At 39.8% G+C, this 23,480-nt stretch overlaps 1 protein-coding gene across 1 annotated transcript in view; it reads left to right on the top strand.

Moving 5' to 3' along the window:
• Nucleotides 1-4,059, top strand: part of RALY (RALY heterogeneous nuclear ribonucleoprotein) — a 155,491-nt gene extending 151,432 nt beyond the window's left edge. Inside the window, exon 10 of the mRNA XM_073880549.1 lies at nt 4,047-4,059. The gene's annotated coding sequence lies outside the window, so the exon portion shown is untranslated. The remainder of the gene's footprint in view (nt 1-4,046) is intronic.
• Nucleotides 4,060-23,480: the final 19,421 nt, after the last annotated feature.

Genomic DNA, 23,480 nt, shown 5'->3' with positions numbered 1-23,480 from the left:
CAAAAGCAAAAATAAACTGTTGGGACTACATCAAAACAAGAAGCTTCTGTAGAGCAAAGGAAACAATCAACAAAACTAAAACACAACCTAACTGAATGGGAGAAGATATCCACAAATGACATATCCAATAAAGAGTTAGTATCCAAAATGCATAAAAGAACTGATACAACCCCAAAAGCAAATTTCCAATTAAAAAAGGGTTAGAAGACATGAACAGACATTTCTCCATAGAAGACATACAAATGGCCAACAGATACATGAAAAGATGCTCAACATTACTCATCATCAGGGAAATGCAAATCAAAACCACAATGAGATATTCCCTTGTAAAACATAAGAAACATGTGTTGGAGAGGATGTGGAGAAATAGGAACCCTCGTGCTCTGTTGGCGGGAGTGCAAACTGGTACAACCACTGTGGAAAACGGTATGGAATTTCCTCAAAAAGTTAAAAACCGAACTACCCTATAATCCAGTAATCACACTACTGGATATTTACCAAGAAAATACAAAAACACTAATTCAAAGGGATACATGCACCCCTATGTTTATTGCAGCATTATTTACAATAACCAAATTATGGAAGCAGTCCAAATGTCCATCGATAGATGAATGGATAAAGATGTGGTATATATATATACAATGGAATATCATTTAGCCATAAAAAGAATGAATTCCTGCCATTTGCAATAACATGGATGGACCTAGAGAGAATAATGATAAGCAAAATAAGCCAGTCAGAGAAAAACAAATACTATATGATTTCACTCATATGTAGAATAAGAAACAAAACAAAAGAGCAAAAGGAAAAAAAAAAAAGGAGAGACAAACCAAGAAATGGACTCTTTTTTTTTAAGATTTTATTTATTCATTTGAGAGAGAGAGAGAGCATGAGTGGGGAAGGGAGGAGGAGAAGAGGGAGAGAGGGAGGGGAGAAGCAGACTCCCCGCTGAGCAGGGAGCCCAATTCAGGGTTTGATCACATGACCCCGGGATCATGACCTGAGCCAAAGGCAGATACTCAACTGACTGAGCCACCCAGGTGCACCCAAGAAACAGACTCTTAACTATAGAGAACCAACTGATGGTTACCAAAAGGGAGGTGGGTGGGGGGATGGGCGGAATAGGTGATGGGGATTAAAGAGTACATTTATCATGATGAGCACTGAGTAATGTATAGAATTGTTGAATCACTACATTGTACAGCTGAAACTAATATAACACTGTGTGTTAACTATACTAGAATTAAAATAAAAAACTTAATGAAAAAATAAAATAATGTTCATGGTGTTTTAGTCAGCAATGTTGGGTGTTTTGTGGCAAAGGTTTGTCAGACAATCTGGACTGAAATCTTGCTGGAAATACAATGCCAAACATTTCTGTACCCATCACACTATTCCTTTTCTCATCTCTTCACAGTCCCTTGGGAGAAAATATATAGTAAAGATGTGAGGGCCTGTTGAGTCAACACAGGCTTTCTTGGAGTCTGAAAAGTCAAAACAGTGTAGCATAACTTCCTTCATCAAGATTCTGCTTTAATCCTTTGGTTGGCAGAGGGGAGGTGGGTGGGTAGATGTGTGAAATAAGTAAAGGGGATTAAGAGGTACAAACTTTAAGTTATAAAATAAATAAGTCATGGAGATGAAAAGTACAGCATAAGGAATATAGTCAATAATACTATAATAATGTCATATGAGGACACATGGTGACTATACATATCGCAGTGAGCAATGAGTAATGTATAGAATTGTCGAATCACTATGTTGTACACCTGAAGCTAATATAACATTGTATGTCAACTATGCTTCAATAACAAAAATTAAATAAAATTAGTTTTCAAATTTTTTTTGATAACTCGAAACTTTAAAGTTATAGTAATTTAGGGCAAATGAAAGTTATTTAATATATAGATCATTTCCAAATAAAATAAAATATCAAAACATTAATTGCCTTAAGAAAGATTCTGCTTTAGGCCTTGAGGATTTTGGTAACATTTGGTTTTGCTTAATTTAACCCACATCCTCATTTTCTCAGAAACTGGCATCATGGGGGTTTTAATGGTGTCTGGAACATCAAATAGCTCTTAAAAGTAAAATTGTGATGGATTGAGTGTGAATGAATCAAACAGGGATTCAATTTCCCTTGAAATACATATGGATTTAATAATTAGCTGGAAAGTTCTTTGTAATTAAAAAAATGCTTAGGAGAATGTTTGACTTTTTTGGGGGGGGAATGTTTGACATTTTAGGGGAATGCAAAATGTTGCTAGACTGTACTGTTTCAGCATATAGATTCCCTCTGAAACACTGATATCACAGTCATAGACCAAATAGTCCCTATCAGGACGTGAAAAAGTCTAGCAATTTCTGGTACACAGTAAGCATCTAAGAAGTCTTAATTTCTGTTTTCCAAGTATTTCAAACACTCCTAAACTTATTTTGGTGGAAGAAACTTCTTTCATACCTGCCCTTAGGAGTTCAGAGTCTAATAGAGGAGTCAATGTGCAAACAAAGGAAAGCAATAGAATGTCCACTGTATGGTGCAGAGAAAAGGACGTCCTAACTGTACATGCTACCTAAAGCCATCTAGAAAGGCAGCGCAGGTGATGCTGGACCTGAGTCCTAAGAGAAAAATTGTTTGCCTGCTGAACTATTAGGGCAGAGGAACAGCATGTGTAAAGATTCAGAAGTGGGAAGACAGCTTGGAATTTTTAGGAAACTACAATTAATTTGAGATGCCAAAGTATAATATAAGAGAGGGGCACAATGAGAGACGGGGCTGCAGGTAGAGTTAGAGGTCTGACTAAAGAGGAGTTGGGGTCCAAGGATCTTGGGTTTTGTACTGAACGATCAACATTTTGATTATTATCATAGCAGCTCTGCACTTATATATATATATATATAAATTATGCCTTTAAAAGGTGATATCTTGAAATGGGTGCATTTTACTGGATTTATATCATTTATACCCATTTTATCATTTATATCCATTTTAAGTGTATATCTGGGTGACTTGACAAATATATATACCTCTGTAACTACCACTACTCAATCTATAGAATTTTACTATTACCTCAAAAAGTTTCCTTGTGCCCCCTTTTCAGTCAGTCCTACAGACACACACACTGAGGCAACCACTATAGATTTCTTTCACTATAAATTAGGTATGTCTTTCATTAAATCGAATCATATAGTATATACTCTTGTGTCTGGCTCCTTTTGCTCAGCATGATGTTTATGAGGTTCACCCATGTTGTTCTTTAGAACAGTAGTTCATCCTTTTTTACTGCTGAGATTTCATTTATATCCCACAATTTGTTTATCTAGTCACCTAATGGTAGACATTTGAGTATTTTCCAGTTTCTGGCTGTTACAAAGCTGCTATAAACATTTGTTTACAGGTCTTCACCAGCATTCTAATATGTGTTGTAGCTAATAAATTTGTCTGGGAAGACTCTACCACCCCACCCCACTAGCCAAAGTATCTGTATGTATTACCAGGAGTGGAGGGAGGGCAGCATGGAGAATTTTTCTCAGACTTGGACGTCATAGTACTTCATTTTCCTGCAACAGTAACTGGTCCAAGGAGCAGACATGTGACCAAAGAAAGTTAGGGTTGTTGTTTTTTTTTTTTCCCAGAAGAAAGATAATCTTTTTTTCCACTTGGGATGCAAAAATGGGACTGTAAACTTGAAGCTGTCACACCTTTCTTCCCTGGAGGCATAGAGGAAGCCCTTCTATGGTAGGAAAGAATAAAAATGATGCATAGGGGGGCACCTGGGTGGCTCAGTCGGTTAAGCGTCTGCCTTCGGCTCAGGTCATGGTCCCAGGGTCCTGGGATCGAGCCCCGCATTGGGCTCCCTGCTCGGTAGGAGGACTGCTTCTCCCTTTCCCACTCCCCCTGCTTGTGTTCCCTCTCTCGCTGTGTCTCTCTCTGTCAAATAAATAAATAAAATCTTAAAAAAAATTAGAAAAAAAATGATGCATGGGGGAAATGGGAACAGAGAGAGAGAGAAAGAGAATCCCTACGTCCCCAGGAATCACTTATGCCTGACAGGAGCACACACATTTAGACAGAATTGGGACTCCTAAGAACCTAATAAAGAAGGAAATGAAGGCTAGAGAAGGACACAGTGGAGACAGCTGAAATTCATGAATCATGTTCTCAATGATTTGTCCTGCATTCCATAGTGTCAGCCTTTTCTTTGAAATTAGACATGGAAACTGCCAGCCAGGGGCCTTGACACAGAGGGGTAAATTGACTTCTCAGTGTGAAGTAAGATCACTAAGACAGAGAGGTATTTCCCTACCACTCTTCCCTCTCCACCCATCCTCAATGCAGTTCAACAGATACGTATATTTTTTTTAAGACTGATTTATTTATTTGAGAGAAGTGGGGGGAGGGTGAGAAGGAAGGGAAGAGAATCTCCAGCAGGCTCCCCACTGAGCACAGAGCCCGACTTGGGGTTCCATCCCATGACCCTGAGATCATGACCCAAGTCGAAATCAAGAGTTGGATACTCAACCAACTGAGCCACTCAGGCACCCCTCAACAGATATGTATCGACATCTGCCTGTGAACGGACTAGTGTGATGGAGTTTGGGGACATAAAAATAAACTAAACACTCTCTCCCTTTCAAGACATCACATTAGTAGAGCAGGGATAACTCATTCAGCCTGGAGGTGAGGGCAGTCATGAGCTCAATCTTAGAGAATAAAATGAGAAAGAGATAATAGCACTACAGGCAGAGGTACAGAGACAAGAAACATTTAGTGTTCTGGAGTATATGGTCAAAGACAGGGAGTAGTCAGAAGTAATGCCAGAGCAGCAGGAATTGGGTCATGAAAGACCTTGAATGAAATGAAAGGCCACACCAAAAAGTTTCCATTTCATGTTGTAGGCATTGGAAAGTTGTATTAGTTTTTGAGAGATGCCATAACAAAGTACCACAGACTGGGGGGCTTAAACAACAGAAATCTATTTTCTTATGTTGTAGAGGCTAGAGGTCCAAGATCAAGGTATTGACAGGTTTGGTTTCTTCTGAGCCCTCTCGTTGGCTTGCAGATGGCTGTCTTCTCCCTCTGTCTTCACATGGTCTTCCCTCTGTGTCTGTGTCTACATTTACCCTTTTTATAAGGATCCCAGTCAGATTGGATTAGGGTCCACTCTAATGGCCTCATTTTAACTTAATTACCTCTTTAAAGACCGTGTCTCCAAACACAATCACATTCAGAGGTACTAGAGGTTAGGATTTCAATATATGAATTTTTAGGGGACAGAATTCAGCCCATAAGAAGCCACTGAAGGATTTTAAGTAGAGAAGGGCATGAACAGATCTCTACTTCAGAAAAGTTACTGGTAATAGGGTGGAAGATGGACTGAGGGAGGATAAGACTATAAAGGTTATAAAGGCTTGTTAGGAGGCTTTTGCAGTTGTCCAAACAAGAGTTGATAAGGACTTGAATCAGAGAGCCTACTTTCAGACTGCTACCTGGTTAGAATATAAATCACCTTTGGATAGAGTAGACTATGAGCAGTTGATGACTCTTCCCACTAGAGCAAATTCTACTATGTAAGACGTTTTAGCACATTTGTTTTGAAGGAGAAGGGTAGGTAGAATGAGGTAGTTAGGAAGTCTCATGAAGGATTCCTCAACCTATGATTTTATAAGACTCCCTAAGTTTGGATCATATTCCTTTACTTGTCACTGTTTCTATTCCTATTCTTACTCTTGTTATGGAGATTTATTTTTTTAAAAGATTTTATTTATTTTTTGACAGAGAGAGAGACAGCGAGAGAGGGAACACAAGCTGGGGGAGTGGGAGAGGGAGAAGCAGGCCTCCCGCTGAGCAGGGAGTCCGATGCGGGACTTCCATCCCAGGACTCTGGGATCATGACCTGAGCTGAAGGCAGACGCTTAACAACTGAGCCACCCAGGCGCCCCTGGAGATTTATTTTTGATGTGGGATAAAGACCACAAGTTGTAGAGTTGAACTCCTACTTGGAGCCTTAATTCTGGCAGTTACTAGGTGAGTAACCTTGGGAAAATCATTTTATCGGGCGCCGGGGTGGCTCAGTTGGTTAAGCGACTGCCTTCGGCTCAGGTCATGATCCTGGAGTCCCGGGATCGAGTCCCAATCGGGCTCCCTGCTCAGCGGGGAGTCTGCTTCTCCCTCTGACCCTCCCCCCTCTCATGCGCTCTCTCTCTCTCTCTCATTCTCTCTCTCAAATAAATAAAATCTTAAAAAAAAAGAAAATCATTTTATCACTCTGAAATTCAGTTCCTTTTATGTGAAATGGAGATGATAATAATATCTAGCTCACAGGTTTGTTGAAAGAATTAAATGAGATCATACATGAAAAGTGTTTTTGAAAGAGCTGTTCACTTGTTATTTATTCTACTTGGTACCCCAAAGGATATTTTTATGTCTATAGGTGGGAGTGGGAAGCAGAGATTCTTTACAAAGCATAGTTGTGGCTATGATTTATTGAGTTACCTGCTATGAGTTTAGATGTGAGCCCTAGAATATCTCTTTCTTCTGGAAGAGGATCTGCAGGTCATAGGAGTTGTTGGGTAGTAGTTATATCAATATCTGAGAAAAATATGACTCTTCTATGGGCTATTTGGATCTGATTACCAGGAAAAAAAGAAATGCAGTTTGATTTCAGTAAATGCTAGAATTTGGGGACGTGTTAAATATCACTAAAATAAAGGGAAGACCCCAAATATACAAAAGTAGAGAAAAAGAGGTGAGAGCCACAAGAGGGAGTATGAAAACAAAAGGCAAAATCAGAAAAGAAATTTTAAAAAAAGGAAAAAACAAAGACTTTCCCCAAAATGTCTCCTATTTCAGACTTCTTATTCATGTTTCATTTCATGATTAAAAGAACCTCAAGCATAGGGAAAAGAACTATTCTTTTTCATATCATTTATGTATGTGTCTGGTCAATGTGAACTCATTAATAATACTGTTGTTCACAAGAAACGATTCCTGGAAATTTTGACTTGGGTTCATTTTTATATATAATAATTAATATTTCTGTGAATTATATACCTCATGCAATGAGGTTATATCAATATCTGAGAAAAATATGACTCTTCTATGGGCTATTTGGATCTGATTACCAGGAAAGAAAAAGAAATGCAGTTTCAAAGGGAAAGGGAAGGCAACAAATATACAAAAGCAGAGAAAAAGAGGTGAGAGCCACAAGAGGGAGTATGAAAACAAAAGGCAAAATCAGAAAAGAAATTAAAAAAAAAGGAAAAAACAAAGAATGTGTATCCCTTGGTGTAAGATTTTATTTAAATTTTTTAAAAAAGGATTATTTACCCCAGGACAGACCCATGTCTCTGATAAAGGTTTTGAAGTGAATAAAGTTTTAAAAACTCAAAAACTCAAAAATAAAAAAGATAATTTAGTTGATTAAACATAACGCTTTTATTTTTTTATTTTTATTTTTTTTAAAGATGTATTTATTTCACAGAGAGAGACACAGTGAGAGAGGGAACACAAGCAGGGGGAGTGGGAGAGGGAGAAGCAGGCCTCCCGCGGAGCAGGGAGCCTGACACGGGGCTCGTGCCCCTGTAATAACTTTGTATGGTGACAGATGATAACTACTCTTACCATGGTGAGCATTTCATGATATATGTAGTTGTTGAATCACTATGTTATACACTGGAAACTAATATCATATTGTATGTCAAATATAATAATAATAATAATAATAGAGAGCTATCGTGATTAAACACATTGCCAACCACACAACAAGATAAAGGGCCAGGCTGTCTCCCTTCCCCCAACACTGAGGCTCCTTTGTTTTAGAGATCTTGGTTGATTCTGACAACTGACCATTGGACCACTTGTTTTTTCTTAAACTCCCATTCTTGTGTTTTAAATTTACCAGTAATGCATGAGCCTATGAATTCTAAGCCCCTACCCAAGAAGACCCCAATAAAAGCAGAACCTCAGGCCAGTGTGCTCTCTCTAAGTATCACCTTGCTGTGTGGCCCTAGGTGTGCTGTATAATTTCCAGGTTCTATAAGTAATAAACTTTTATTTTTTCATGGTTTCCTGATGGTTGTTGCTGAAGGGCATTTTGCAATCATAATAAGAACCAGAAGGCCCATCCAACCACAACATTGGTTATTGACAGGATGAGACCAGCACAAAACAATCCTTAAGTTAACATCCCCACTCCCAATCTTTGTCCTCACCAGGGACAGAATTAGCCCTGGTCTCATGGGTAGCTCTGTTTCAAATGTTAGCAGTTATTTTAGCCTTGACCATACCCCAGACACTTAGCAATTAGTCAGCATGAACTATAAGGAGGGGAGAAACAAAACAAGGATCTTTTTTACTGAGCTTTACCTGAACTAGACTCCCAAGATCTGCCACACAAGCCTGCTTTGATGAACCTCACAATGAACTCTTTCCTGTCTCAGGGCTACAAACAAGTTGTTTCCTCTGCCTAGACTACTTTCTCTTCATTCTTCTCAGGACTAACTCTCACGCATCCTTCAGGATTCAGTTTAAATGTAATTTCCTCAGTCACCCACACTCAAGTTTCTACTGTTATTCTCATTCATAGCACTGTGTACTTTTCCTTCATAAAAATTATCACAATTTGTAATTTTATGTTGCTTACATGTTTATAATTTATTTACTATTTAACTCTCCCACATAAAGGTAAGCTCCATGAAGGCAGGTATTTTGTCTGTTTGATTCACCCACTCTACACCTACCACCTGACAAAAAGCCCCATGTTCAATACATATCTGTTGAATGAATGAAAATGGATCTCTGGTCTCATCTGGTGACCAATTCTTTTTTTTTTAAGTAGGCTCCATGCCCAGCATAGAGCCCAGCGTGGGGCCTGAACTCAGGACGTGAGATCAAGACCTAATGAGATCAAGGGTTGGATGCTCAACTGACTAAGCCACCCAGGCACCCCTCATCTGGTGACCAATTCTTGCCATGTTTTCTAGTTCATAAGAACTTGGTGGATTATCAAGGAAGATTGTTAGTATTCAGCTTCAAGTTTAATAGTTTTCTTATGTGAAAACATGTCAGACTTCTTTGAAGAAACATTCCCCTCTGAGGTATGGTCTTTAAAAGCATTATGTTTAGGGGCACCTGGGTGGCTCAGTCAGTTAAGCATCTGCCTTCAGCTCAGGTCCTGATCCCAGGGTCCTGGGATGGAGTCCACATCGGGCTCCCTTCCCTCTACCTGCTGCTCCCCCTGCTTGTGCTTTCTCTCTCTGACAAATAAATAAAATCTTAAAAAAAAAAAAACAAAAACAAAGTTATTACACTGTTATTGACTATATTCCCTATGCTGTACTTTCCATCCCATGACTTGTTTATTTTATAACTGGAAGGCTAATGAGTTTTAAACATGGTTTATAGACATTGAGCAGGCATCTGCTTTATCTGATCCCTTTTTTTTAAGATTTATTTATTTTAGAGAGAGAGTAAGCAAATGAGCAGGGGGAGGGGCAGAGGGAGAGAGAATCATGAAGCAGACTCCCTGCTGAACAGGGAGCTCAATGCGGGGCTCGATCGTAGGACCCCAAGATCATGACCTGAGCCAAAATCAAGAGTCAGCCGCTTAGCCAACTGAGCCACCAGGAGCCCCTCTGATCCCTTCTTAAAATTCAGATTCTAAAGAACCATCAGCTTTCTTTTTACCCAGACTTCTTCAACAAAACTGGAAAAGGTATTAATCTTTATACTTGGTGACTAATGACATACATTTGAGGTTGCTTCTTTTAATATTTGCATTTTAGCCAGCTTTTATAACTTTACACCTTTTTCCCCCAATATTGAGATCAGTGGCAAAAGAGATGTTAGAAATCAGAAAGTCATGGGGCACCTGGGTGGCTCCGTTGGTTGGGCATCTGCCTTTGGCTCAGGTCATGATCCCGGCATCCTGGGATCGAGCCCCGCATTGGGCTCCCTGCTTGGCGGGGGAGCCTGCTTCTCCCTCTCCTTCTGCCTGCCTGCCTGTCTGCCTACTTGTATCTCTCTCTCTCTCTCTCTCTGTCAAATAAATAAATAAAATCTTCAAAAAAAAGAAATCAGAAAGTTAAACCATAAAATTCCATATTCACCTTCTTCCCAGGCAGACCAAACTGGAACCCTCTAAACTTGGTCCCTAGAACCTTCTGGATCAGAGGAACATGTGTCTTCCTAGTCCTCTATATTTGTTGGCTTCTCTGCTTTCAGTGGCATGAGCAGTCTCCTCCAATGCCCTACCGGCTACTCCTCCAAGAAGAAAACCCAGGAAAAGCTCTCCCTCCTCTGCTTTATATGTCCTTTCCCTCCCTCTGTCCAAGTCTCCCATGTCTATTTGGTGCTATTTTAATTAACATTTAATGACATGTTCATACCACAATCCTTTTTTTTTAAGATTTTATTTATTTATTTTGAGAGAGAGAATGAAAGAGAGAGAGAGCACATGAGAGGGGGGAGGGTCAGAGGGAGAAGCAGACTCCCTGCTGAGCAGGGAGCCTGATGCGGGACTCGATCCTGGGACTCCAGGATCATGACCTGAGCCGAAGGCAGTCGCTTAACCAACTGAGCCACCCAGGCGTCCCATACCACAATCTTTCTTAGCTGGCATTCTGTAACAATATCTCTTTGCTACCTAGACTAATAAGGAGATCTTAAAAAAGAGCCTTGTTGGAATTAATCCTTTTTCCATACAACACTATTATAGTACCCATAGGCAATTAATTATGAATGCAATCATATGACTTCAGCATGGATTTACACACACATCATGCTTTTATAATTATTTCCAAACAACCTCCTGTCCCAGTTTATACCAGAATCCCACATGTAGCTCTTCTAGTCACAGTAAAAATAGCAATTTCCCAAACTGTATTCCATTACCATTCCTAACTTCTGGGTTTAAGTGCCCTCTCCAGAGCCTCTTGAACACCAAATACTAACGTTCCACTTTGTTTTTTTTTCCTTTTTTTAAATTTAAAATCAATTAATTAACATATAGTGTCTTATTAGTTTCAGAGGTAGAGTTTAGTGATTCATCAGTTCCACATAATACCCCATGCTCCTTACATTGTGTGCCCTCCTTAATGCCCATCACCCAGTTACCCCATCCCCCCACCCACCTCCCCTCCAACAACTAAGGTTCCACTTTGAAATCTGCCTGCAAAATGTCCAACTTAACCCTTTCCTTCCCTGTCATACAACTTAACACATGTGTTCCCACCATACTCAGTCCCCTCTCAAGCCTTCTTTACAACTTTTTCAAAGAAAGCTTCTTTGTATCACCTAGGAGGCACAAGAGCTTTATATATTTTGTTGCTTTTGTCACCTTCAAATATTAGGATAAATACCAATTAGGACAAAAACCTAAGAGACCGTTATATTTTAATTATCTTAACCCTAGACAGACTAGAATTAGTCACAATCTGTACATAAATCATGTATGACTGGGAGAGTAAAGTCTAGTTTTAGCATAAGAAGAGAGGCAGCAGAGAAAAGGATAGGATTTCGTCACATCCCTAAATTTAGGCTTCTTTTGCTAAAACTGCATAAAAGCATGTGTCAAGAGAACTCAGCCCATGATTGTCCTGGAAGTTGACAGCAGGGCTGCAGTTCATTCTGGGCAGCTCACATCTGGGAATTACCATTGGAAAAATGTCTTTGTGCTTCTTTCTCACAGACATGTGCTTTAGAGGGGAGATTTGGATGGTGTAAAGTTTCTAAGCAAGTGGGGAAGGCCTAGAAACAAAACACTTTAAAGTGCAGATCGTGTTTTTTTTCTCCTGATGTAGGGAATTCTATGAGATTTAAACTTTTTCCTTTCTGGAAGCTAGTACCACTTTTCTCCCTTGTAGAAAAGCTGCAGCTTTTTAAAAGATGAAGAAATTCACTTTGACTAGAAAACATCTGAGGAGAGAACAGCTGGTCTTCAAGGTAGGAAAAACATTGGTCAAATGTTCTTGTGCCTCCTGAGGGGTAACTGAGCATTTGACAATTTCCTCCTTTCTGCACCTGAGTCAAATAGGCTTTAAAAGACAAACAATCCCCCCCCCCCCTCAACCCCCCCCCCCACCCTGGCCCCATCAAAGAAGGCCCAATAGAAAGGTTGGGTTTTTCTAAGCTGTCCTTGATTGTCTTCCCTTCTCAGGCTTGCTGGAATTTGACTACTTTGGGGTTAAATGTAGTGGATGGAGTATAGGGGAACTTGAAGCTTCTACTATTAAACTCTTTTTAAATTTGCTCAGACAGACGAGGGGCTCTTCTGTGCAAAAAAAAAAAAAAAAAAAAAAAAAAAATCCCTGCCAAGCTATCAAAAATGTGTAGTTTTAACTGAAAATAACCTAAGATGTGCAAGAAAAATATTTTCTTCTTCTGACTCATATAATGAGATATGAAAATCAAATCGATCCCTTAAGAAAGATGAGATTAGAATTGATAAGGTCATGGGGCACCTGGGTGGCTCAGTTGGTTAAGCAACTGCCTTCGGCTCAGGTCATGATCTCAGGGTCTTGGGATGGAGCCCCGCATCGGGGTCCCTGCTCGGCAGGAAGCCTGCTTCTCCCTTTCCCACTCCCCCTGCTTGTGTTCTCTCTCTTTCTGTCAAATAAATAAATAAAATCTTAAAAAAAATAAAAATAAGAAAAGAATTGATAAGGTCATCACCTACAGATTTAGGAGGTAAGTGTTTTAGGGCTGGAACAAGGTTAGCACTTGGTCAGTGCAAGCAAGGCAAGGATTCAAGAATAAAGAGAACAATCCAGGGACTTCCTAGGCTATTTATTTATGAACTGAATTTTTGACCCTTCTCATTATTGGCTGCGCCCTACCCTTAAGGTTTGATCTTCCTTTTTCAGTCCTTTTAGAGTATGGTTCTGTTTCCTGAAGATCTCCCAGGAATCCTAGTCAGACCCAATTCTGTTAGCCTAACAATATGAGGAGTTCAGAGGGTTAAGCATACTCACTGCTTGGGCTTGAATGAATGAATGGATGAATGTACAAGCAAATCAACAAGTCAATGAAAGTCATTCTACTAAGGAAAAACAAACAACTTTCTCTAAGGTCACCAGTGACTTCCAAATTGCTAAAATTGCTAAAAGACAATTTTCTGTCCTTGTCATGCCTGACCTTTCTGGAACATTGGACACTACAGAATATTGTCTCCTTCTTGAAATTCCTCTGGTCTCTTGGCTTTAATGACAAGTCTGTCTTCGCTCTCCTCGTTCTTCTTCTCTGTGTACTTCTCAGTTTCCTTTACTGACTTCCTCCTCTGCGGCACCTGAAATGTTAGAATACTCCATACTTCTATTTTCCTCTCTCTCTCTCTCCTTTTTTTTTTTTTCAGTATGTGCTCCCTGGATGACCTAATCAATGGCTTCAGATTCTGTAGCTAGGGCACAGTGGTACAAGAGCACCTGGCTCTGGGGGTCCCAAATAGATCAGGTTCGGCCACACACTGCCGACAAAATCCAAAGACTGAGAAACAAGTGGTGGTAAAACAAGAAAAGAATTTATTTCAGTGAGGCCAGCACCTGAAGACAGTGGACTAATGTCTCAAAGACTGTCTCCAAAGTTCTGAAAATACTTCCAGGTTTATATAAGGAAAATGTGGGACAGAAGTCAGTGGGTACACGCAGGTGGGCAGTGAAGGTCAAGTTGATCATTGTCTTGGGGTCAGTTATGAGTGAGTTTTGCTGGTTCAGGGCAGTCCTTATTGCTTGAGGGGATAGGTTTGGTTCCCATCAGGGGACATTTTGCCCTCAGGGTCTTTTGCTTGATTAAGAGATAAGCTGGAGAGAAGAATTTAATCAATTAGAAAGTTTGCAGTCAAAATGGAGGTAGATAAAGTCCTCTTTCAACTGTGTACTCACGCTTCTGAAATCTCCACCTCTAATTCATTTATTCCCTCTGAGCATGAGATGGATATATACAGCTATCTATGCCCATACAGACCTCATCCTTAATTATACCCTAAACCAATCTCCTTATCTCCCCTGCCCAGCTCCCAGTCTATGTGTTTGTTCATGAATCCCCCAACTTGGGGAATGACACCACCATTCAGACTGTCAGCATCCTCCATCCCTCCTTTTCTAATTGTTTATCAAGTCATGTTGATTTTATTTCCATGGTATGTTTTGACTCTAAATCCTGCTATTGGAGAGAAAACCCAGGTGGAGTTCAGCAATCTCCCTGAACTAAGATGAAGCTGGAGATCCAGGGAGGCCAAAGCAGCTAGAATTCACACAGCACAATTTTGAGAAGAGAAGAGGGCTACACAGAGACAGAGCACTCCAGAGGTCTACAGAGAATCTCCCTTGAGGCTTCAGCTAAATACCAATCAGAACAGGATTTGAGGAAACTATCTGAGGCTGGTTAAAGTACCACTGGAAAAGAGCCCAGAATAATCCTCAGAGTATCAGCTCCAATAAGATAAAATTCACAATGTCTGGCATCCAATAAAAGTTACCAGCATGCAAAGAAGCAGGCAAATATGATGCATAATGAGGGGGAAAATAATCAATATAAACAGATCAAGAATTGCACAGGAGTTAGAATTAGTAGACACATGTAACAGTTGTTATAGCTATATTCCATATGTTCAAGAAGTTAGAGGAAAGATCAAAAATGTTAAGTAGAGATATGGAAGATATTTTAAACTTTCAGAGATGAAAAAATATAAGATTGGATATGAAAAATACATTAGATGGGATTAATATCAAAGTAGACATTATAGAAGCAAAGATTAAAAACTGGAATATATAGCAGTATAAACAATTCAAAATGAAACAGAGACAAAAGACTTAAAAGTAAAAAAGAATATCAGTGAGCTGTAGGACAACTTCAGGTGACCTAATATGTATATAATTTGAGTCCCCAAAGGAAAGGCAGTACAGAAAAAGTATATGAAGATATATTGACTGAAATTTTTCCAATTTGATTTAAACTATAAAGCCATAGAGCCAAGAGGTTTAATGAACCCTAAACACAGGAAACATGAAGAAAACTGTACCAAGGTGCATGGTGATAAAATTGCTTATACTTAGTGATAAAAGAGAAAGTGTTAAACCCTGTTCTCCATCCCCACTCCTTTAGGTTAGGCTCTCTTAATGTCTTAGATGGACTTTTACTATAACCTCCAACTAATCTCCCTACCTCAAATTTACTTCCATACTACTCTTCTCCTTTCACCATTATCAGAGAGTTCTTCATTGTTCCCTGAATAAAATCCAAATTTTGTAGTCTGGCAAATAAAGCCCCCCTTAGCATGGCAAATCTGACCCTTTTTTCTCTTTCCAACCTCAACATCTCCCCAAACTACATTTGCCCCTGTCCTCTAGCCACATGGAACTGTTTGTGGAAACATCTGTCCTGTCTCTGACCTCTGTGCCTTTGCATGTGCTGTTGCCTGTGCCTGGGAATGCCTTTCCTATACTTGGTTTATTAATCTGTGGTCCCCAGTAATCTATAAGCTTTTGGAAGGCAGGGACTGCCTTTCCTCTATGTAGTGCCTGCTACATAGCTCAAATACATATTTCCAGTGAATGAAATTATCATGTAAATTTTTATTTTTATTTAATAACAGCCCAACATTCTGGGAAATCTGTTGTTATGTACCTATACATTGAGACTGAAGAGAAACTATTTTTATTTTCAGAAGCCAGAAAAGTTTCCTCTCAATACAAGGTGTTGCAGGTTGTTGATAATTGTCTTTGGCTTCATTTAATTTTTAGCTCATTAAGGTTCACAGAAGATTTCAATTGACAATCGTGTTTAGAAGGAAGGCTATTATATCATTGAGCACCAATAATACTAATATGTCTATGAATGGCTGTATTTTCTGGATGTCTTAAATACACGGCAATTTCTTTTATGAATGAGCATCTAACGTGACCCATTTCCATGAAAAAGACAAATGCTCTTTTGATAAATGCCAGAGAAGAAAATTACTTTGAGTATATATATATACTGCCTACAAACAATTTCAGCTCATGTCATGATCTCAGGGTTGTGACACTGAGCCCCACATCGGGCTCTGTGCTCACAGAGTCCACTTGAGATTCTCTCTCTCCCTCTCCCCCTAGCCCACTCATGCTCTCTCACACTCTCTCTTTCAAATAAATAAAATCTTTTTTTAAAAAAAGGTGGGAGGAGTGGTAGGGGAAGGGTGAAAAGAACAATAGAAAAGACGAGACTGAATTGCTTAGCCAAAGTGTTTTATTTCCAGAAAGAAGGTAAGAATAGGAGAGAAATGTTGGGGCAAGATGCAACCAAGAGGTCTAGTAGAAGTGTAGGCTGTGAGCAGAGGGAGGAAATCTTAGGTTGAAAGGTAGGACTAGAAGAGATAGAAAGAATTTAGGGGAGTTTACTACTGGGGGTGCTCTTTTGATCTTAAAGGTAGTAGGCAGCTCTCTTTTTTTTTTGCCGCCATCCTGCTCTGCGTGGCTGGCTGCTTCTCGCCACGTCTTCTCACAAGACTTTCAGAATCAAGCGATTCCTGGCCAAGAAACAAAAGCAGAATCGTCCCATTCCCCAGTGGATTCGGATGAAAACTGGTAATAAGATCAGGTACAACTCCAAAAGGAGGCACTGGAGAAGAACCAAGCTGGGTCTGTAAGGCGTCACACGTCATGAGATGACACACCTAATTGGCATACATATTTAATTAAGCTGCGTGAAGATCATGTGTTCTATCATTCTGTAAACATCCTTCCTACCTGGCCATAGACTTATCTTATCATGGAAATGATTTTTCTCTCTGACTATGCCTCTGCACCAGTAGGTTGGTTCAGTAATAAATGTGAGACCTCTCGGCTCTACTACTGCTGTGTTTCTGATTTGCAAAGTACTGAATTCCCCACCTGTCAGATCATGCACAGCACTGTCAGAACTTCCTGCAGTGATAGAAATGTCCCTTGACAAGCAAGTATGTAAAGTGTGGCTAGGGGGTGCCTGGGTGGCTCAGTGCCTTAGGCCCAGGTCATGATCTTAGGGTCCTGGGATCGGGCTCCCCACTGAGCAGGGTATCTGCTTGCCCCTCCCCTGGCTCGAGCTCTCTCTTCTCAAATAAATAAAATCTTTAAAAAAAAAAAAGGTAGTAGGCAATGTCATCTGCTGCAAATTAGGTGGGCAGGGGGCTTGAAGAGAGCAAGGAAAGTTTGTGATGTGGGACATGACTACTTATATTCAAAACATTGTATCTGATCTTCTGAAGAGCCTCTGTTGAAGACTTTAATCAGAGTTGAAAACAGCAGGAAATATATCCTAATAACTTTTACTCTTGCAAAAAAAAAAAAAATGTCCGCAGACTCTCTAGACAGATCCCTGCCTAATAAGATTTTGAGTATGGGGTTTTCTCTGTGCAGGGGAATGGGAAAAGACAATATATAGAGGAGTACAAATCATGAATATAGATAAAGCAAAATGAATGAGTGAGTTCTATTTAATTTTTTGATACATATTGAGATGGTTATATAGTTTTGAATTACATAAATAAAGTTTCTTCTTAATTTTTTAACTTAAATTTTAGTTAGTTAACATACAGTGCAATATTGTTTTCTGCAGTAGAATTCGGTGATTAATCACTTACATACAACACCCAGTGCTCATCACAGCAAGTGCCCTCTTTAATATCCATCACCCACCTAGCCCATCCCCACCCACACATAAATAAAGTTTCTAATGTGGAACCATTCCTGTGTTAATATCCTTCTTGATCATGAAATTGAATTTGATTTCTTTGTATTTTATTTGGGATTTTTGCAACTGTGCTCAAGGATAAGATTAGCCTGTAATTTTTTTTTCTTCTCTTACTGTCCTTGTTTTTTTTTTTTAGCTTAAAGGGTTTGCTAGTCCTATAAGCTAGCATGATGTATCAACATGTTTAACAACTTTTTTTCACCATTGCTTCTTGCACTCCCCTATTTCCTTCTTGGTTTTGATTCTGGTTTGAGTACATTCCTTAATAGCTCTTTTAGTAAGAGTGTTTTGATGGTGAATGTTCTAAGTCTCGGTAGGTCTTAATTTTTTTTTAAGATTTTATTTATTTATTTATTTATTTATTTATTTATTTATTTATTTATTTATTTGACAGAGAGAGAGGGAGAGCGTGCGCTCGCACAAGCAGGCCGAGCTGCAGGCAGAGGGAGAGGGAGAAACAGACTCCCCACTGAGCAGGGAGCCTGACATGGGGCTCCATCCCAGCACCCTGGGATCATGACCTGAGCAGAAGGCAGACGCTTAACCGACTGAACCACCCAGGCGCCCCTCTGTAGGTCTTTAAATACATTTATTTTGCTTTTCCTTTTAAATTATAGTTTGTCTAGGTATAGACTTTTAGGTTTACCCTGTCCATGGACACCTCTGTATTTGATCAGTTCTAAACCCACTTTTATGTTAATTGCTCAGTTTACATTCCTGAACTACATAGATAGTATGAATTTGAAACACATGGTTAATGTAGTACATGCTTGGAGAAGTAGTTTCTCTGCAGTATCTATTTCCTATCCACAGTACTGGCTTATGAGCCATAATTTCCTTGCGACCCCAGGGTGCCAGAAATAGAGAGGGAAGTGTAGCTACTTTGGAAAACAGTTTGCAGCTTCTCAAAATGTTAAATGTAGAGTTACCATATGAACCAGCAATTCTACCCAAGAGAAATGAAAACACATGTTCACATAAAAACTACCCAAGTATATAGTTGATAGTTCTGCCATTAACTAGCTGAGTGAATCACATAATTGCTCTGGGTTAAAGTTTTTGTTTTAATATATAAAAAGAAATATATATATTAAATTATCTCAAAGAGCTCTTCCCATAATAAAGTTCTGTGAAGTGCAAACAGAAATAAAATTGGAGATGCCTTGCTTAGTAGAGGTCTCCCATAGTCCTGTGTGCTCAAGGATAGAAGATAGAAAGTATTTAGCATGCTTATTTATCTCATTTGTCCTTAGAGAACAAAGCCTCCCTGAAACATCTTTCACCAGAGGAGCTAGAAAGCTCCTTGGCTGGTGAAGGAAATGACACTGTTAACTCCAGAATACTGTCAGGACAGCTTTCAAGTCCAATGGGATGACTATACAGTTTAGTAGAAGGAAGATAACTTTGAGAGGGAAGAAAATTCTTTTGTGTGCATCATGCTCTATGCTAATTACTTTATATAGCCATCTCATTTACTCTTTATGTATGATGTAGATTTATTGTCCCCATTTTTAAATGTAAATTTTTGGATAGAGGGAAAATTGAGGCTCACAGGGTTTAAGTGATTTGAAAGCCCATATTCTTATCATATCTTATCCCATCTCTGTACAGAGAGTCAAATTCTTCCATGGAACTTTTCCTACTCCTTCCATAGAAACTTCCTTGACCATCTTGCCCCACAAAGATTTCTTCTTCTGCAGTTCTCTGGTGCATATTATCTATACAATCAGTCTCACACCTATAATTTTTTGCAATGTTGGTTATATTTGACTCATTTATTAATAAGTAAGCATTTATTGAATAGCCACCATGGAATCCCACTAGGCAGTAGGGATACACAGATGAATGACACAGTCCCTGCCTTCAGGAGTTAAAATCTAGTGGAGGAGACAACACTGTTAGCAGTTTACTCACACCCCAGTCACTCTAATTCTGGCTCTCCCAGCCTGGAATATTCCCATTTTAGCTCTTAGGGGGAAAAAAAATTATATAGTGAGCCTGAAGGTAGCAAAACTGAGTTTTAAGGGAAAGGAGAATTTTAATTAATGAATTACAGTAGCACACACTCCATTAGCATCAAGGACAAAACACAGAGGAGGTAATGATTGACTGAAAAACTTAAATTTTCCTATGCAAATCCCCCCGGGGCAGAGGGGATTTGAACCAAGCTCCCAGCCCCATGGCCGTTCCAAATGGCTGGTGTCACACTGTCTTAACCCATCCCACAGTAAGGGGAAAGGTCTTACTTATCACTTGCTGGTGACTAGGCATGGCTTCAGGAACAAGACTCTATTTCAGCCACTGTTCTAGCCAGTTATGCTACTAACAACATATTCCTAAGATAGTCTTCTTAAGGGCACCTGGGTGGCTCAGTCGTTAAGCGTCTGCCTTTGGCTCAGGTCATGATCCCAGGGTCCTGGGATTGAGTCCCGAGTCGGGCTCCCTGCTCAGCAGGAGGCCTGCTTCTTCCTCTCCCACTCCCCCTGCTTGTGTTCCTTCTTTCGCTGTCTCTCTCTCTCTCTCTCTCTCTCTGTCAAATAAATAAAGTCTTAAAAAAAAAAGATAGTCTTCTTAAGTGCAATAACTTTCTAGTAGATGGTGAAGGTCCTCAGATAAAAGTTATGTGAGCAAAGTCTGATACATAGAAAAGATTCTGCCAGGGGCACTTGGTGGCTCAGTCAGTTAAGCATCTGGCTCTTGATTTAGTCTCAGATTATGATCTCAGGGTCCTGGAATCGAGCCCCACGGGGCTCTGTACTTAGCGGGGAGTCTGCTTGAAGATTTTTTTCTCTCTCCCTCTGCTCCCCCCCCACGTGCACTCTCTCACTCTCTCTCTCTAAAATAAATAAATAAATAAATATTTTTTTAAAAATATTTTAAAACTGAGAAAAAAAGGAAAGAAAAAAAGAAAATATTCCACCCAGCTTTGGTTTCTTCCTGGTTCTTTTAGTCAGTCTGGATCTTGCTCTCTAGCAATTTTAAGTTGCATTATTTTTCCTTCAGTTTCATGTTCTAGGATACTGAGTCAATCCAATTTAATGAATGCCTTCGATGTGCAAAGCAATATGGTAGATACTTAAAGGAAATAAACATGAGTAAGAGGATTCCTGCTTCAAAGAGTTGTGGGTCATGTAAATAATTGTCTAGAATATGGACCTGGTAATGTCATGTTCTTGTGACAAGTACTTTTGCTCTCAAGAGCCTTATATATGAGCCAGATATATGACCTCATACATTCCACCCTATACTGTAAGATAAAAATCACTCTGTCTTCAGGGTTCTGGGCTGGGCTATGTTAATGAGTCGTGGTCTTGCCTACTAACAGGCTTGTCCCAGAAATGAACATTGTAAGCATTCTCTGAAGTGGAGCTAAATTCAGACAGAGTATCTCTTGGTCTTACCATTGTAATCTGAGAAAGAGAGAGACCAATCCTTGTTATTTTCTAGGGTATTCACCCCATATCCTTCCTAGAAGTGCCCTCGAGGACTATTTCAGCCCAAGCCTTATACCACCTATGAAGCAAGAGGTGAGGCAGATGAATAGATTCTCTCTAAAATGTAGAAGGTAGGGTTAAAGGAACTGGAATTTACTGAGCACCTACCATGTATTACACATATCATATCTCACTTAAAGTTCACATTAAGGAAGTATCATTGTCCCTATTTTACATCTGGGAAAGCTGAGGTGCAAAGAGGTTAAATAACTTGTTAAGTTCACATAGCTAGTAAGTGGTATTGATTCAACTTGGAGAATGGCACTGGATGAAGTCCTAATTAAGAAATCTATTGGGGGCACCTGGCTGGCTCAGTCGGTAGAGCATGCAACTCTTGATCTTGGGGTCGTGGGTTGAAGCCCTATGTCGGGCATAGACCTTACAAGAAAGAAAGAAGGAAAGAGAGGAAGGAAGGAAGGAAAGGAGGGAGGTAGGGCTGGGAAGGGGAAGGGATGAAAGGAAGGAATCTGTTGGTTTCTGGCTGTACCAGGGCTCTGTCATGGCTAAGTGATGTTTCAAATTATCAAACTGCTCCAAAGCCATGCACAAGAAGCCCCTATACAGCAGGCTCAACTTCAGGGAGACCCAGACAATGCCTGAAATTCAATTGCACCAAATCCTTTTGGTGTCCAAAATTAAGTTTTGTGCATTTTAATTTCAGGCTGCTTCCATATTAGAAATGTGATAGAAAAGTAGCCTTAAAGCAAAATAACTCACACCAGGGAAACCCTTGCTGAGTTGTAACACCCTGGGAGGTAGAGGTCCTTGAGGCAGAGGAAGCCATGGAGCAGGAGAATATAGAGGCCCCTTGGCTCTGAGAGTGCTGAAGATCTGGGAGGCCAGATAAAGTGGTTTGAGGGGTGGCACCACAGCTTGAGGTTATTTGCAGCTCAGGGTTGCATAAAAAGGAGTGGGAAGACGGGGATAGCTTTGGTCGGGCTCCCGAAGTCACCGAACCAAAGCTTGGTCTCTGAGTTCACTGACCTTTCCCACTCAGCAATTTCTACAGGTAAGTCCAAAGGAGGATTGCTTCGGGAATCTGACAATGTAACTCTCCTCTGTTCATAGAAGGATTTCATCACCAAAATCAGAGAGAAAATGGGCCGATGGTGATGACATGATTTACTAATGGGGTCAGCCTATTTTTCTGCAAGGAACTTGGCAGGAATTCTCTAAAACAATAGACAACCTCCAAATCCCTTATATCTCACTTTGAGATTTGGGGTGGCATTTGGCAGCAGTAAGGTTCCTTATTACGTTTAACTTGGGTTAAAAATAAAAATGTGTAGTCTTTGGGAATGCACTGATTGATGCATGAGAGGAACAAAGAGGGACAAATTGGTTGTTTAGATATTGCCATCAATGATCCACAATGAGAAGGGGAGTCATAAATAAATAATTCTAGCCACAGAAGTTGGTTCTTTGTTAGAATCTGGGCACAGAGCCTTAGCACTAAACTAGGGTGGGCAGAAAGATTCATTGGCCAGATTTCTGAAATCTTTTCCATAGCTAGTTTATACCCTTTCAGAGAGGGGTTTATTTTCAATCTGTTTTCCTTTGGCACCTAAAGTCCCTTCTCAGAAGAAAATTAAATTCCCTGCTCCAGACTAGGACAAAGTATGTAAGGTTTGTCGGTTTCATCTCTGTCTACAGGCCTAATAACTTTAAAGGGGACTTCCTCAGGGCTGAGTGTCTAATGACGGTATTTTCACCTTTCTCTTAGGATGGGCTTGAATTTCCCAAACTGACTTTGAAAGACTCAGGTATTTTACTTTATAAAGAGTAGTTACAGATTTTATCTATCCATCACTCATGTTATCTACGCAAAATCAAGAAAATACACTTGAATGGATACAAACTTAGGGTACCAGTCTCTTATGTATGGCAGATAAGGAGTGTTCCTTGATGATTTAAATGCAAGACACACCTGGAACACTTCATTATGAGAGGGAACCTACTTTGAAGTTATTTCACCACTTGAAAATGGGACAAGACCATTGCAAGAGTAAAGAAAGTTATTTATCAAAAGCCAGGTCTCCAAGTTCAAAAGAGGAGAAAGAATTATTCTTTTCAAGGTTCAGTCCTTAGAACCGATTCTACATTGCTGGTTTATGGCATTTCCATACCTTGCTTAGACTTTAGGCTGAGCCTGTATCGGTTGGAGGTGGGAGATAAGGGAGTACCTTTCAGAAAACCTGTCTACCTCTTGGGCTCCTAGGGTCCTATTTGCACAATTTGTCCGAATAATACCATTTTGTTCAGTCAGTCAGCTCCAGGTATCT

This window comes from Callorhinus ursinus, unplaced genomic scaffold, assembly GCF_003265705.2.
Source record: "Callorhinus ursinus isolate GAN/ISIS: 27379988/994484 unplaced genomic scaffold, GSC_fseal_2.0 scaffold38, whole genome shotgun sequence".
Lineage (NCBI taxonomy): Eukaryota > Metazoa > Chordata > Mammalia > Carnivora > Otariidae > Callorhinus > Callorhinus ursinus.
This window is presented reverse-complemented; position numbering and strand designations above follow the sequence as displayed.